This window comes from Aotus nancymaae, unplaced genomic scaffold, assembly GCF_030222135.1.
Source record: "Aotus nancymaae isolate 86718 unplaced genomic scaffold, 86718_ANA_hifiasm-v0.15.2.pri h1tg000039l, whole genome shotgun sequence".
Lineage (NCBI taxonomy): Eukaryota > Metazoa > Chordata > Mammalia > Primates > Aotidae > Aotus > Aotus nancymaae.
The window spans coordinates 4,694,095-4,710,742 of NW_026988453.1; positions in this window are offsets into that span (position 1 = coordinate 4,694,095).

Below are 16,648 nucleotides of genomic sequence, written 5' to 3' on the forward strand. Positions count from 1 at the left end.
CACTGCAGGGAGACCCTGGAAGCTTTGCTAGGCAGCTGCTCACCCCACACCCCAGGTGGCCTATGGATGTAGCTGCTACGTCTTCCACCCTGGGCAGGAAAGGGTTCAGGCCTCAACCAGCTTCACTTAAAGCCCTGGTTTGCTGAATCAACTTTTTTCCAGGAATAAAGTTAAGCATCTTATGATTTAGAAAATGAAGTATTTGACCAGGCATGGTGGCTCACGCCTGTAATCCCAGCACTTTGGGAGGCTGAGGCAGGCAGGTTGCTTAAACCCAGGAGTTCGAGACCAGGGGAAACAATGTTTCTGCAAAAAATTTAAAAAATCAGCCAGGCATAGTGGTGTGTGCCTGTAATCCCAGCTACTTGAGGCTGAGGTGGAAGGATCACTTGAACTCGGGAGGTGGAGGTTTCAGTGAGCCAAGATTGCACCACTGCATTCCAGCCTGGGTGACGGAGCAAAAGTGTGTCTCACAAAAAAAAAAAAAAAGAAGAAGAAGAAGAAGAAGTGTTTATCTAGGTTTTTTGCTTTCTACCTTAAGCAATATCTTCCCTTTGGCCAGGTTCATCATATAAACAAGGCCCTCCCAGATTAAAATGTCTATAAGCACCCAACCAGCATTTCTTGCAGACTGGGCCATCTTCATCTGACCCGACCAAGATGTAGGAGGAGAAATCAGAAGAATTCCTGACCACAGCTGCACTGAGCAAGCAATAGTTAAACAGGTACATTCAGTTGCAGAACTACCATCAGTGTCAGAGACCAAGGGCTTCTGCCCAAAGACGGCGATCCCATGGGATTTCCCTGTCTCCTTTCAATTCTCAGTATCATGGAGAGATGAGCCTCGGAGTTCTGCCGAGGATTTTACTAAAAGGGCAAACTCCTGCATTTCCTTCTTTGGCCTGGGTTTGTCCTCTCTGGAGTCGTGGGACTGTTGATAAATTTCCCTGTGAGGACATGCCAACCTGTGCTGTGAAATGGCTTTAGGGTAGATCCAGGAAAAGAAGAGCAGTTACTGCGGTCACACTTGGATTTCTCCCAGATGTTAGAGCACCTTGTAAACAGAGCAGTTGTACAATGTGTCTCTAAACCAGAATCCTTTTGGTAGTCAGTAGTGTGTGGTAGTATTCCTAACTACACTAAGGCAGCAGGACTATCTCAGGCAGTCCAGGGCAGGTGGTCACCCCGCTTGTCTACCCAAAGACTGCCAGTGCACTTTTCTTAGGAGCTGTCTACGCAGAGCTAGAGATAAAGGAAGCCGAGTGGGACCTGCCTTGTTTGCTGTTTTTCCAGAACCTCTCACCTGATTATGTTGTTCTCTCTGCCTGCTGCCAATTATTTGGGCTTGGTCTTAGATAGCCCATTTGCAGATAAAGAAGACTTGAGGGATGTGGAAGGGCTTTGGGATTGAGTTGAGTCAAAGGTGATGCTGGGGTTACCCACCATGCAAACAGGCACAAGCCTGATGTTGAAATCACAGAAAACCCAGTAAACATCACTACTTAGGATATCCTTAAGAAAGAGATTCTCATTCTGGCTGACCTCATTTACATAACCATATCTAGACTGGCCCCACCTGGCCAGCAGCACCCACAGCTGCAGAGACAGTGCAGTTGGAGCTCATCACCAAGAGACTATCTGCTGGGCGTTCTAGAAGGAGATTTGGCACGCTTAGGGGCTCGTCTGCTTCTCAGGACTCTCACAAATGTCTAACCTTTTCAGTATCTTTATGTCCTCTCTGTGCGCTCTATTTCCAATGCCTCTGGGTTGGTATTTGATGGCTGCTGAGGATGAAGTGGGGCTTGTTACAGGCAGGAAGTAGGGCCCCTGCCCTCCAGCTTCCAACTTTCTCTGCCACTTCTTCTGTCATCTTTTCTTCTCTTTCCTCCCTCATCAGCATCCTGATGCTACATCTTCTCTCTCCTCTCCTGTGGTGAAACCTTTCTTTTCCGCATTGATCCCAAGTGAGGGGGACCTGAGTGTGAGGCTGACGAAAGAGTAAGCAGATGTGGCTGGCTTAGTTCTGCCCATCATCCCAGAGACCTTAGAGATCCAGTCTGGGATGGAGATCTTCTTACTTGTCCATCTTTCCATCCATCTGTACATTCATTCATTCATTCATCCATCCATCCATCCATTTGTTCATCCATCTGTCTGTCCATCCATCCACCTGTTCATCCATGTATCTATCCACCCATTCACTCAGCAGACATTTATTGGGGCCCCACTCTGGGCTGGTCTCTAGGCTCTAGGAATATAAGGAAGAATATAACTTGGATCCTGACCTCAAGAAGTTTACTCATCTAATGGGTAAACTAATATCAGGCCCTTGAAGTCTTTCAGGAGCACGAAGGAAAGGGTGTAGGGGACAGTGAGTAACAAAGGATGCTTAAAGCTTTTTCCCTGGGGGAGAGCCTGGGGTCAAGAAAGATGATTAAGAGCTGGCTAGGGAACAAGAAGAAGGGGCAAGATCTTGGAACAGCATTGTTCAACCAGAGAATGGCAAGTTTATCAGCCGAACTGACACCTGAGATGAAAGACAGGATTCAGTGAGAGATGGGGCCGTCGGCTAGGCGGAGACCAGAAGAACATGGTGGACATTGCACACCACTTGGAGCGGGTGCACTGTCCTGAGAGCAGTGGGAGTACTGAAGGACCTTAAATAGGAAAACGACATGGTCAGTTTGAAAAACATTCTAGGAAGATGACTATGACGCCCTGTGAGGTGGGAGGAGAGCCCGGGGCACCCATCAGAAGATTATTGCAGTAGTCCGGGCACAGTGACTCACACCTGTAATCCCAGCACTTTGGGAGTCCAAGGTGGGTGGATCACAAGGTCAGGAGTTCGAGACCAGCCTGGCCAATATGGTGAAACCCCATCTCTCCTAAAAATACAAAAAATTGGCCTGGCGTGGCAGCATATGCCTATAGCCCCAGCTACTCCCAAGGCTGAGGCAGGAGAATTGCTTGAACCCAGGAGGTGGAGGTTGCAGTGAGCCAAGATCACCCCATTGCACTCCAGCCTAGCAACAGAGTGGGACTCCATCTTAAAAAAAAAAAAAAAAAGGAACAGGCGATGACCGGCAGTAGCCCGGAGGATGGAAAGTGGGGGATGGATTTGAGGGTTGTTGAGGAGACAGAATCTGCCAGACTTGATAAGCAATTGTCTTCTGGGGGTGGGGTGCAGTAGAAAGAGAGGGAGGAGTCAGGGATGGCTCCTTGTTTCTAGGCCGGGCAACTCACCAAGTTAGGGAATTCAGAACCAGCTGCAGGTTAAGGGGCAGGAAGGGATAATGAACTTAGTTTCACTGGATTTGAGATGCTTGTGAAACATCCAAGTGAAACTGTCCAGTAGACAATTGGACACAGAGCAAAGGAGGAGTCAGGATGGAGAAAGAGATTTGGGGGTCTTCAGTCTAGAGAGAGCTTATAAAAGAGGAGCGGGCTCAGAGCCCCGAGAAACACCCTTTGAGGGTGACTGAGAGCCCACAGAGGAAACTGAGAAGCAGTGATGAAGGATATAGGAGAAACTGATGGCAGGGAGGCCAAGGGAGAGGGAGCTTCAAGGAGGAAGGAGCCTTGGGAGCCTTCGCCAGGCATCCTCACACCTGGGAAGTACGGCGATGCCTAGGGAAGAAAATGAATGGAGCGGCCAGGCAGGCACGGGGGCTCCACCTGTAATCCCAGCACTTTAGGAGGCTAAGGCATGTGGATCACTTGATCCCAGGAGTTGGAGAACAACGTGGGGGAAACCCCATCTCTACAAAAAAAAACAAAATTAGCTGGGCATGGTGGTGCACACCTGTAGACCCAGCTACTTGGGAGGCTGAGGTGGGAGCATTGCTTAGGCCGAGGTGGCAAAGGCTGATCCTGCCACAGCCTGGGCAACAGTGAGACCCTGTCTCGAAAGAAAAAAAGAGGCCGGGCGCAGTGGCTCAAGCCTGTAATCCCAGCACTTTGGGAGGCCAAGGAGGGTGGATCATGAGGTCAATAGATCGAGACCATCCTGGCCAACATGGTGAAACCCCGTTTCTACTAAAAATACAAAAAAAATTAGCTGGGCTTGATGGTGTGCACCTGTAGTCCCAGCTACCCAGGAGGCTGAGGCAAGAGAATTGCTTGAACCCGGGAGGCAGAGGTTGCAGTGAGCCGAGATTGTGCCACTGCACTCCAGCCTGGCGCCTGGTGACAGAGCAAGACTCTGTCTCAGGAAAAAAAAAAAAAAAAAAGAGAGAGAAAAGAAAAAAAGAAAAGAAAATGAATGGAGTCAAGGAAGGCAAGGGCTGGCAGGTTACGGCATTTATGTAGCACTTCTTGCTGAAGGAGTACTAATCTCCTTTATACCAAACCATTTGGTATTCCTTCCTCTTCCCCACACCCTAGAAAACGTGTAATGTGTTCCCCCAAGTTCTGCTTGAAGGATTGAGGATTTTGTAGAGCTAAAGAAATAAATTTAGGGAGTATGAAGGCTCGGAGTTTAATGACCTCACTGCACAGATTAGAATGTTTTTCCACAGACATCGGTGTTCACACTTCCCAAGGGGTATTCAAAGCCATTTCGTAGCCGAAACGGACTCCAGTGTAAAACAAGACCCCTTAGGTCACCAGAGGCAGCTATGCTTTAAAGTATCCAGCCCTAAACTTGCAGTTTGAATCTCAGCTCTGTCATCTATGACTTAAAATACTATTGATGGCCCGGTACAGTCACTCTCGCCTTAATCCCAGCAGTTTGGGAGGCCGAGGCAAGTGGATCACTTGAGGCCAGGAGTTCAAGACCAGCCTGGTCAACAGGTGAAACCCCATCTCTACTAAAAATACAAAAATTAGCTGGGCATGGTGGTATGTGCCTATAATCTCAACTACTGTGGAGGCTGAGACATAAGAATCGCTTGAACCCGGGACGTGGAGGTTGCAGTGAGCACAGCAGGTCATGCCCCTACACTTCAGCCTGGGTCGACAGAACGAGACTCAGTCTCAAAAAAAAAAAAAAGAAGAAAGATAATGTTTAAAATGACTTGCTGGCCAGGCAGGATGACTCACACCTGTAATCTCAACACTTTGGAAGGCCGAGGCAGGTGGATCATTTGAGTCCAGGAGTTTGAGACCAACTTTGGCAACATGGTAAAACCCAGTCTCTATAAAATATACAAAAATTATCTGGGCGAGGCGGCATGTCTGTAGTCCCAGTTACTAGGGAGACTGAAGTGGGAGGATCGCTTGAGCCCAGGGGGCAGAGGTTGCAGTGAGCTGAGATCACGACACTGTACTCCAGCCTGGGTGACAAAGTGAGACCCTGTCTCAGAAAATAAATGAATAAATAAATAAAATAAAATTGCTTACTGTTCAGAGAAATGGAAGTTCTTAGGAAATGTATCATGCTTGCTGGTTAGTATCTCTGTGGGCCCCTGGGAATATGACTGGGCCCCACCTACCCACATAGGTGATCTGCAAGGCTCTCCCTGGCTCTGGCGCTATTCTGCGGTGCTAGGCTATGATGAGGCAAGTCAAAGGGGGTTGTAGAATAGGCCTAGCATTTGCTTTCAGTTCCCGTATTCAGGTTTCCTAAGGAGGATTCCGAGAATCTCTCAGGGTTTGCTGCAGAAATGAGCTTGGCAGCCAGAGTCAAATGAAAATCAGAAAAGGCAGTGTATACTTGTTATAAAATAAAATGCCTAGAGGCAAGAAAAGGGGAAATCCATTTGGAAAGGAACAAAATAAAAACTCCAGGGGCTCCTGATCTAGAAACCTCTTCTCATTTTCTTTTCTTTTTTTGAGTTTCACTCTTGTCACCCAGGCTAGAGTGCAATGGTGCCATCTCGGCTCACTGCAACCTCCACCTCCTGGGTTCAAGTGATTCTCCTGCCTCAGTCTCCTGAGCAACTGGGATTACAGGTGTGCACCACCATGCCCAGTTAAATTTTGTATTTTTGGTAGAGATGGGGTTTCACCACATTGGCCAGGCTGGCCTCGAACTGCTGACCTCAATCCGCCTGCCTCGGCCTCCCAAAGTGCTGGTATTACAGGAGTGAGCCACCACGCCCGGTTCTTCTGATTTTCAAGCTGAAATTTACACTGTGAAGCACAAAGAATGTTCCAGGGGAGCTTGAAAGGGGATTCAGAAATGCACAGGTGTGGCTCAGGGTTGGGTCCTTAAGGATACTCTGAAACAGTATAGCTAGGTTTTTAAATGACCACTTTCTCTTCCTCTCCCCTTGGCCTGAAACTGATATAAGGCCACTTCCTTCCTGCTCCCTCTGCAGTCACTGCCTCTGTCCCAAACAGGCAAAACTGTGGAGTGTCTCTCACAGCCAAAGTGTGGAAAGTAGAAAGCAGGAGGAGCTGGGGCTCAGGGCAGGAGCAGACGGCAGGGAGCTCCCGGCAGCTGGCTGTGCATGGCTCCAATATTCTGAGCCTGACAGGCTCTAGGGAAGTGTGGCCACAGGGAGCTGGCTGAAGACTCAGGAGAGGCTTTTCTGACAGGCCCAGTTTCAGTCACGCCAGCTCCTAATCTCCTAATCAATTTGCTTTCCTCCTGCCTTAAAATCTCTTTCTGCCTGTTCTCCTGGTCACTAGCCAAGCTGCCTTCACTGCTCTGATCTCGTCTATGGTCACCTGGCCAATCTGCTTAAAGCAGTAAAATAGACTGAAAATAACCAGACTCGTGGCAAAACTCTTTTTTTTTTTTTGAGACGGAGTCGTGCTCTGTCGCCCAGGCTGGAGTGCAGTGGTGCGACCTAGGCTCACTGCAACTTCACCTTCCCAGCCTGGGACTACAGGCATGAGCCACCATGCCTGGCTAATTTTTGTATTTTTAGTAGAGGTGGGATTTCACCGTGTTGGCCAGGCTGGTCTCGAACTCCTGGCCTCAGGTGATCTGCCCACCTCAGCCTCCCAAAGTGCTGGGATTATAGGTGTGAGCCACCACACCTGGCCTTGGCAAGACTATTGACACCTCTTTTCCATCAGGATCAATTATATGAAATTACACAGACAGAAGAAAGGATTGGATGACTTTTGAAGAACTATTTCAACCCAAAGAGAAACTAAAGAAGCATTGAGTTCACTAGACTGGAAGATCTTGGAGGGCAGGAATTGTAGCTTACCCTCCTTTGTAGCTCACACAGAGCTTTATGCGGAGTAGGTGCTCAATAGTTTATGAATGCGGGCCTAAAGCCAGTCTGCAAGAAACCACGAGTAAGCTTGCCATCTGCTGGTGAATTTATGAAAGACACCTTGCTGTGCCTCAGCCCCAAAAGTGGCCATACACTGTCATCCTAAGAAAACCCTCAGTTTGGACAATCCTTTCTTTCCAAGGAGCACTTTGCTACAGGAAAGGGGTCCCTATCCAGACCTCCAAAGAGGGGTTCTGGGATATCATGCAAGAAAGTATTCAGGGTGAGTCCACAGAGTAAAGTGAAAGCAAATTTATTAGAAAAGTAAAGGAATGAAAGAAAGGCTACTCCATAGACAGAGCAGCCCCGAGAGCTGCTGGTTGCCCATTTTTATGCTTATTTCTTGATTATATGCTAAATAAGAGGTGGATTATTCATGCCTCTCCTTTTAGACCATATAAGGTAACTTCCTGACGTTGTCATGGCATTTGTAAACTGTCATGGTGCTGGTGGGGGTGTAGCAGTGAGGAAGGCTGGTGGTCTCTCTCGTCACCATCTTGGTTTTGGTGGGTTTTAGCTGACTTTTTTTTTTGAGATGGAGTCTTGCTCTGTTACCCAGGCTGGAGTGCAATGGCATGATCTCCACTCACCACAACCTCTGCCTCCTAGGTTCAAGTGATTCTCATGCCTCAGCCTTCTGAGTAGCTGGGATTACAGGCGCTCTCCACCACTCCTGGCTAATTTTTCATATTTTTAGTAGAGATGCAGTTTCACCCTGTTGGCCAGGCTGGTCTCGAACTCCTGACCTCGTGATCTGCCCACCTCGGCCTCCCAAAGCGCTGGGATGACAGGCGTGAGCCACTGCACCTGGCTTAGCTGGCTTCTTTACTGGAAACTGTTTCATCAGCAAGGTATTTGTGACCTGTATCTTGTGCTGACCTCCTATCACATCCTGTCACTTAGAATGCCTAACCTAACTGTCTGGGAATGCAGCCCAGTAGGTCTCAGCCTCATTTTACCCAGCCCCTACTCAACATGGAGTTGCTCTGGCTCAAACACCTCTGACAACTTGATACTTATTAATAAGTATTTTGACTGTAACTCATGACCCTACATTCTTAGCAGAGAAGCCAAAAATGTCCTAGGACACTAGTCAGAGAAACAGGCCTTTGGAAGCAGCGGAAGCTGTTTTGTGACTCAGGACCTCTCTTCTCCACTGGCAGATGTTCTCTCTGCAGGATCCCTTCCCCTGTCTTCATGCATCCAGACAGAGAAGGCCTGTATTGAGCACCCACTCTGTGCCAAGTATTGGGCTGGGTGCCGAGAGATATGAATTGAGACTTTACAGGGAGGGGAGAGATCAGGTGTGCACCCAGATGTGAGAGAGGAGACTGGCACAGTGAGAGCACCGGGAGTTCAGAGAGGGAGACAACTCCATTGTGGGGATCCGAGAAGGCTTACATGAGAGGTGACAGGCAAATGAGCTGGGCCATAAAGGGTGGTCAGGCTCAGAATGTGTGGAGACAGACGGTGTTCTGGTAACTATTACCGTGCAACAAACCACCCCAAACTTGGTAGCATAACACAGCAGTCATTTGTGTTTATCTCTCTTGCTTCTAGGGGTTTACCAAGCTCAGCTGATTGTTCTTGCTGGGATCTCCCCTGTGATTATAGTCAGATGAGAGCTGGCTGGATTCTTCAGTCTGCCTTACTCCTGTGGTGGAGGCTGATGCTGGCTGTCAGCTGGGACCTCAGCTGAGGCTGTTAGCCATGGGACCTGGACTCTCTCACAGCATGGTGGCTGGTTGCAAGGGCAAGCATCCCAAGAGAGAGCAGGAAGACAGTTGTCTTGCCTTTCGAATCCTCCCCTGTGCTTCACTAGTTGAGACGGTCACGAAGCCCCACTCAGTTTCAAAGAAAGAAACAGAGACTGTATCTCCCGATGTGTGAGTGGCAAGGTGCTGGAAGAGCACGTGGAATATAAAGTATTATTGCAACCATTTGGGGAAAATACAACTTGCTGCTGGCAGGGAGTCATTTCAGGTGGATGTCTTCACTGACGGTAACTTCGGAGACGCATTTTTAGGAAAGAAAGTGGTTTTTACAGACTTGGCATTGTAAAGGGAAAGCATAAGGTTTTAGAAGTATTTACTGAGCCATCTTCACTGAGACTTATGAGAAACATTCCTCTGAAGAGAAGATGCTGAGGCAGGGAGAGATGGCTTTTGAAGTGGACTCCAAGGGGGAGATAGGAGGCTGGCATGGATGGCAGCTCACAGTTGGCAAAGGCAGTGGACTAGCAATCATGGGTGAGGGCCTGCCAAAACTGATTCTTAGAGAGGGAAGAATTGACTTTGTGTCCCTATAGCAAGTGGCCAGGAATAACCAGAGGCTATGTCCAAGCTGAGTCATCAAAAGCAGTAGTAGGCAGGGCCCAAACCAGAAAGCAATAGTTAACAAAAACTGTATTGCAGCAAGAGAGAGAAGCACACAAGTGTGACCGCCACCAGGTTCACCTTGTCCACTGCCTAGACAGTGTTGATTTATCAAGACAGGGAATAGCAATGGAGAAAGAGTAATTCACACAGACCTGGCTGTGCGGGAGAGCGGAGTTTTATTACTGCTCAAATCAGTTTCTCCGAGCATTCGGGGATCAGAGTTTTAATTTGGCAGGTGAGGACTTGGGAAATGGAGAGTGCTGATTGCTCAGGTTGGAGACGGAATCATAGGGGGTTGAAGTGAGTTTTTCTTGCTATTTTCTGTTCCTGGGTGGGATGGCAGAACTGGTTGAGCCAGATTACAGGTCTGGGTGGTATCAGCTGATCCACCCAGAATGTAGGGTCTGCAAGATATCTCAAGCGCCGATCTTAGGTTTCACAAAAGTGATATGATCCCTGGAGCAATTTAAGGAGGTTCAGACTCTTGGAGCCAGAGGCTGCGTGACCCCTGAACTGTCATTTCTAATCTTGTAGCTAATTTGTTAGTCCTGCAAAGGCAGACTGGTCCCCAGGCAGGAAGAGGGTCTTTTCAGGAAAGGGCTATTATCAATTTTGTTTCAGAGTCAAATCATGAACTGAATTCCTTCCCAAAGTTAATTCCACCTATGCCTAGGAATGAATAAGGACAGCTTAAAGGTTAGAAGCAAAATGGTTAGGTCTGATTTCTCTCACTGTCATAATTTCTTCAGTTATAGTTTTGCAAAGGCAGTTTCACAAGAAGCCACAAGACATAGCAGCTATCATTCGGGGATAATAACAGGCAGGGAGCAGTCATCATGCATGAGCAGGAGCTGGGTCGGAGATAAGACACAGCCCCAGTTAGAAGGCAGCTTCACACTGAGCTGGATATGGAGTGAGATCAAGAACCACTTCAGAGGTTGACAGTGCAAGGCCCTTGATGGCACCACAGCCTGAATGCCCAGGACCTTCCATGTCAAACACCAGCCTTACAGGAAAGGATGCCTGAGCCAGGAATAGTGGTGGTCAAGCTTGGCTGTGTAGGAAATAGGGCGTTTGCCCACCTGGTAGCTGCTGAGTGTCTCAGTAGTGAGCTTCCAGCTACACGGTTTCTAGACCCTGAGACCCAAAGAGGAATAAGCTTCCTTTTCTGTGAGCATTCTGTGACCTACCCTGGAGATGAGAAGGGCTAAACAGATACCAGATATTAAATCTACCTTGTGTTTTTCACTTGCTTATGAGCACTGGAGCTCCATTACCTGAGCCCCTACTAAGTGCAGATTTACGTGACTTTAGAAAGGTTAAATTTACTCTACATAGCTCAGGGTATATAGAAGTGATCCCAGTAAAAGTTTCCTTTGCTACAGGGGGCTGAGGACAATCATGTGGTTGTGAACTCTTTGAGGACAGGATTAGATCTTGGTCAATATCTGTATGCTCAGTGCCTAGGGTAGCATCTAGTTCATGGAAGGAAGGAAGGAGAGAGGAAGGAAGGAAGGGAGGGAGGGTGAAGGGAAGGACAGAAGGAGGGAGGGAGGGAGAGAGGAAAAGAGTCAGATAATACAAAAGACCGTACCACAAATTCTTAGTCATACCTAATCTGGCCACTCCAGGAGGCAAGAGTAGTTACTGGAAACCCACATAGACACATGGCATGTGATAACATTTTTTTAAAGTTTTATAGAGATATAATTCACATGTCATATGATTTGCCCATTTAAGGTGTACATTTCAATTTTTTTGGTATATTTACAGTTTTGCAACCATCACCACAGACCATTTTAGAACATTTTATCAACCTAATGAGAAACCCTGTACCCACTTGCAATCACTTCCGCATTTTCCCACAACCTCCCCAGCAACTGAAACTGCCTTTGCAAAAATTACAGCAATGAGAAAATGATGACCGTGAAGGAGGTCCGACCTAACTGACTCCATCGTGCTTCTAACCCCCAAGCTGCCCTTGCTCATTCCTGGGCGTAGGCCAAACTAACTTTGGGAGGATTTAGCTTATAGCTTAACTTCGAAACAGAGATGATAACAGCCTTTTCCCCTAACACGGCCCCTGGACCAGACTGCCTGTGTAGCACTAACAAATTAGCCTCAAGATTAATGCAGACAGTCCGGGCGCGCGGTGGCTCACGCCTGTAATCCCAGTACTTTGGGAGGCTGAGGCGGGTGGATCACCTGAGGTCAGGAGTTGGAGACCAACCTGGCCAACATGGTGAAACCCCATCTCTACTAAAACTACAAAAATTAGCTGGGCATGGTGGCAGGGGTCCTGTAATCCCAGCTACTTGGGAGGCTGAGGCAGGAGAATTACTTGAACCCAGGAGGCCGAGGTTGCAGTGAGCCGAGATTGCACCTCTGCACTCCAGCCTGGGTGAAAAAGCAGTGAGACTCAAGTCTCAAAAGATTAATACAGACAGGCCACAAGATTTTGAACCTCCCCAGTTGCTCGGAAAGATAACATCACTATTGTAAAACCCAAGACCAGTGCTCCAGACATTTTTCACGCTGCATTCTGATGCAACAGCTGGTTCCACACACACTGTTTTCTGGCTCAGCCAGTTCTTCGATCTCACCCTGAACAGAAGACAGGAAGAAAATCCCACTTTGACCCCCTGTGATTTCATCTCTGACCCAGCCAATCAGCGTTCTCCACTTCCTGGCCCCCTACCCACCAAATTGTCCTTAAAAATTCCAGTCTCCAAATTTTCCAGGAGACTAGTTTGAGTAATAATAAAACTTCCATCTCTCCTTCAGCAAGCTCTCTGTAAATTAAACTCTTTTTTTTTTTTTTTTTTTTTTTTTTTGAGACAGAGTTTCGCTCTTGTTACCCAGGCTGGAGTGCAATGGCGCGATCTCGGCTCACCGCAACCTCCGCCTCCTGGGTTCGGGCAATTCTCCTGCCTCAGCCTCCTGAGTAGCTGGGATTACAGGCACGCGCCACCATGCCCAGCTAATTTTTTGTATTTTTAGTAGAGACGGGGTTTCACCATGTTGACCAGGATGGTCTCGATCTGTTGACCTCGTGATCCACCCGCCTCGGCCTCCCAAAGTGCTGGGATTACAGGCGTGAGCCACCGCTCCCAGCCCCATTTTTAAGTTCTTTTAAAAAATTGTCAACATATAATTCTATATTTAGAAAAAATATCTTTTAGAAATAAAGAGTAGAAGAAATGGTAACTATATGGGTAAAAAATACGAGTTTTAAAAAGGTATTTAAAACTGGCCAGGCACCGTGGCTCATGCCTAGAATCCCAGCACTTTGGGAGGCTAAGGCAGGCAGATTAATTGACATCAGGAGTTCGTAATCAGCCTGGCCAACATGCTGAAACCCTGTCTCTACTAAAAATACAAAAATTAGCCGGGCATGGGGGCGGGTGCCTGGAATCCCAGCTATGGGAAGCTGAAGCAGGAGAATCTTTTGAACCCAGGAGGTGGAGGTTGCAGTGAGCCGAGATCGCGCCATTGCACTCCAGCCTGGGTAACAAGAGCGAAACTCCATCTCGAAAAAAAAAAGAAAGAAAGAAAAAAGAAAAAAAAGGAATTTCAAAACCAGCCTGGACAATTTGATGAAACCCATCTCTACTAAAAATATAAAATTAGCCAGAGCTGGGTGCAGTGGCTCACACCTGTAATCCCAGCACTTTGGGAGGCTGAGGTGGGCGGATCACCTGAGGTCGGGAGTTCGAGACCAGCCTGACCAACATGGAGAAACCCTGTCTCTACTAAAAATACAAAAATTAGCCGGATGTGGTGGTAGGCACCTGTAATCCCAGCTACTTGGAAGGCTGAGGCAGGAAAATCACTTGAACCCAGGAGGCATAGATTGCAGTGAGCTGAGATTGCACCATTGCACTCCAGCCTGGGAGACAAGAGCAAGACTCCATCTCAAAAAACAAAAAACAAACAAACAAAAATCACACTTGGTACATCAGAGAAAATTGCTGAAAACCAAAGATAAAGAGCAAATCTTAAAAGCAGCCATAAGGGGTAAAAAAGACACATTACACGCTGGGGGTCAAATATAAATGTGAGAGCTATTTCACATAAGAGATAATTAAGCCAAATATCCATCAATTGGTAAATAAACAAAATGTGCTGTATTCATACAATAAAATACTACTCAGCAATAAAAAGAAAAAAAAACTACTACAGCTATACCACAAATGAACCTTAAAATGATTATTCTAAGTGAAAACAGCCAGATGTAAAAGACCATAAATTAGATTATTTCATTTACATGAATGTCTAGAAAAGAAAAATCTATAGAGATAGAAAGCACATTAGTGTTTGCCTGTGGCAGGGGGTGAGATTAATTATAAACGGGCAGGAAGAATTGCTTTGGGATGTTATAAATATTCTAAAACTCGACTGTGGTAATAGTTACACAACTCTTCAAGTTTACTAAGAATCATTGAATTACACCTTTAGCATGATTGAATTTTAGGATATGTTAATTAGACCTTAATAAAGCTATTAAAAAGTGCTGAGACAGAAGCCACCAGTTTGGAAAGGATAAGAGAAAAACGTGTAACTGAAAAACGACAATTGGCCACACTATAAAATTATTATAAATCCAAGAGAAAATGACCAACAATATAATTGGAAAAAGATTAGGAAATAGGAATAGAAGGCAATTCTAATCTCAATAAACATATGAGAAGATGTTCAATCCTATTAATCGTTGTTGAAATACAAATTAAAATCATGATAATCTACAATCTCACACCCATCTGGTTGTCCAAAAAAAAGGCTTTGACAATACCAGCGTTAGCATGAGTACGGTAAAGTTAAAGATGTGCAAACTCTGCAGCCATCAATTTCACTCCTGGGTAGACTGCTGGAGAAGCACAAATGTGCACAATAAGATCTGTACAAGAATTTCCATAGCAGCACAGTTTGTAATAGCAAAAAAACCAGAAACAATAGAATAGAGTGTAGCTGTACAATGGAATATTATACAGCAGTGAAATGAGTAAACTAAAGCTATATGCATTAACATGGATGAACTTTACAAATATGTAGAGTCAAAAAAGAAAGTTGTAGAAGAATATACACAGCATGATGTCATTCATATAGTTAAAACGCAATGCATATAGAGTATATAATACAGTAAAAATAGAAACATATGCATGGGAATGATTAACACCAAATTCAGAATAACATTTCCTCTGGGGGGAGAGAAAGGAATGCACCAGAGGAGGAGCTAAAGCTATATTTGTAATCCTTTATTTCTTAAACTCATGGCATTTACAGGTATGATGGCTAAATTTTGTGTCAACTTGTCTGGGCCATAAGATGCCCAGATATTTGGTAAAATATTATTCTGGGTGTTTCTGTGAGGGTGTTTTGGTTGAAATTAACCTTGAAATCAGTAGAATGAGTAAAGCAAACTGCCCTCTCTAATAAAGGTGGGCCTTATCCAATCAGTTGATGGCCTAAATAGAATTTTAAAAGGCTGATCCTCCCCTAAGTAAAAGCGAATTCCTCTTGCCTGACTGCCTTCAAAGTGGGACACTGGCTTTTTCCTGCCTTCAGACTTGACCTGAAACACTGGTTCTTCCTGGGTCTCGAGCCTGCTGGCTTTTGGACGGGAACTACATCATCAGCTCTCCTGGTTCTCATGCCTTCAGACTTGGACTGGAACTAACAGACGATAAACTCTCCTGGGTCTCCAGCTTGCTGACTCACCCTGCAGGTCTTGGAACTTGCATGAGCCAATTCCTTTTAATAAATCTCTTTCGCCGGGCGTGGTGGCTCACGCCTGTAATCCCAGCACTTTGGGAGGCCGAGGCGGGTGGATCATGAGGTCAAGAGATCGAGACCATCCTGGTCAACATGGTGAAACCCCGTCTCTACTAAAAATACAAAAAATTAGCTGGGCATGGCGGCGCGTGCCTGTAATCCCAGCTACTCAGGAGGCTGAGGCAGGAGAATTGCCTGAACCCAGGAGGCGGAGGTTGCAGTGAGCCGAGATTGTGCCATTGCACTCCAGCCTGGGTAACAAGAGCGAAACTCCGTCTCCAAAAAAAATAATAATAATAAAAATAAATCTCTTTCTCTCTCCCTCTTCCTTCCTCCTTCTCTCTCTTTCTTCCTCCATCCTCTCCCTCTCTCTCTGTAGTATACATTCTATTGATTCTGCTTTTCTGGAGAACCCTGACTTATAGAACAGGTATGTTTGTTATATTATTCTGTATACCTTTTGCAGGCCTAAAATAGTTCATAATAAATTTTTAAATAAATAATGAATGGGTGTTAAAATGTCAGATGCTATAGAGGGCAAGTAAAATGAGAACTGGAATACGTACATTAGATTAGCTTTTGAGAGGCCCATGATTGCCTTTGTGGGAGTATTCAGAGTAGAGGCCTAATGGTGATGGGTTGCAGAGTGACGGGGAGTATACACACCCTTGATGGAGTTTAACAACCAAGTGAAAAGCGGCTCTGGGTCTAGAGTGGAGTACAAAGGAGAGAAAGGGTTTTGTTGTTGCTGTTATTTGAGACAGGGTCTCGCTCTGTTGCCCAGGCTGCAGTGCAGTGTTGCGGTCTCGGCTAACTACAACCTCCGCCTCTTGGGCTCAGCTGATCCTTCCACTTCAGCCTCCCGAATACCTGGAATCATAGACATGCACTACCACAACTGGCTAATTTTTTTGTATTTTTTATAGAGATAGGGTTTCGTCACATTGCCAAGCCTGGTCTCGAACTCCTGGACTCAAGCAATCTGCCTGTCTTGGCTTCCCAAAGTGCTGGGATTACAGGGGCGAGACAACATGGCTGGCCAGAGAAAGGAGTTTTAATAATGGGTAACCACTTCTCAAGGGGCTTCCATACTAATTCTGTTGGAATTATCAGAGTCCTGGTCCTCCTTTGGTCCCTATGACTATTCCAGTAGAGATTCTGGAAGACTTAAACTTCTTCTCTGAGAGTACAAAGTTATTATTTTTATTTTGAGGTGAGGTTTTACTCTTGTTGCCCAGGCTGGAGTGCAGTGGCGTGTTCTTGGCTCACTGCAGCCTCTGCCTCCTGGGTTCAAGTGATTCTCCTGCCTCAGCCTCCCAAGTAGCT